Below are 798 nucleotides of genomic sequence, written 5' to 3' on the forward strand. Positions count from 1 at the left end.
GATCGCAGTGGAACGCGTTTGCAGCGGCAACGAATTTCTTACATATACCGCAAGTCAACGTCATATTAGATGATACTGAATGATATTAGATTGAATAACGCCACGAGAACAGCTGGGGAGACAAAAACAAAAACAGCGGCACGACCGTCAGATAGCGCGCTGGTGACTCACACAGTTAAACGCACAGCCGTCCCGCACTGTGTACGTAGACTGACGTCAGAGCACGCAGGCGTCGAGTCGTCGGTAAGAACGTCCGATCAAGAAACTTCCAGAACCAAAAACTGCAAATGCACCTGTCAGCGCTGAGATATCCAGTTGACTGTACTCACAGTAGAGAAGAAACGTCAAGCAAGATAGCCCTTGACCAGAAATCTGAAACTAGAGGCCCCGTAGGGCATAAAGGCGGCCGAAAAGATACTTAAAAACAGAGCGATCTGAAACACGACTGGTTATACTAACGTCCGCAGAGAGAGAGAGAGAGAGAGAGAGAGAGAGAGAGAGAGAGAGGGAGAGAGAGAGAGGGGAGAGATAGATAGATAGATAGATAGATAAAGCGTTTATTGCTGTCCTAGGGCGAACCCTCTAAGTACATCCGTGAAAAGTATAATAGAGTAGGTACAATAGTAGATACATTTAAAAAATAGCGTTGCAAGAATTGACAAAAATACAATAGCGAAGAGAGAAAAGTATAATAGAGTAGATACAATATCAAATACACCTATGAAATATCGTTATAAGAATTGACAATGATACAATGGCGTTACAAGAGTTGACAATGATACAATGGCGAAGAGAGAT

Source organism: Trachymyrmex cornetzi, unplaced genomic scaffold, assembly GCF_001594075.2.
Source record: "Trachymyrmex cornetzi isolate Tcor2-1 unplaced genomic scaffold, Tcor1.1 scaffold3880, whole genome shotgun sequence".
In the NCBI taxonomy this organism is placed as follows: Eukaryota; Metazoa; Arthropoda; class Insecta; order Hymenoptera; family Formicidae; genus Trachymyrmex; species Trachymyrmex cornetzi.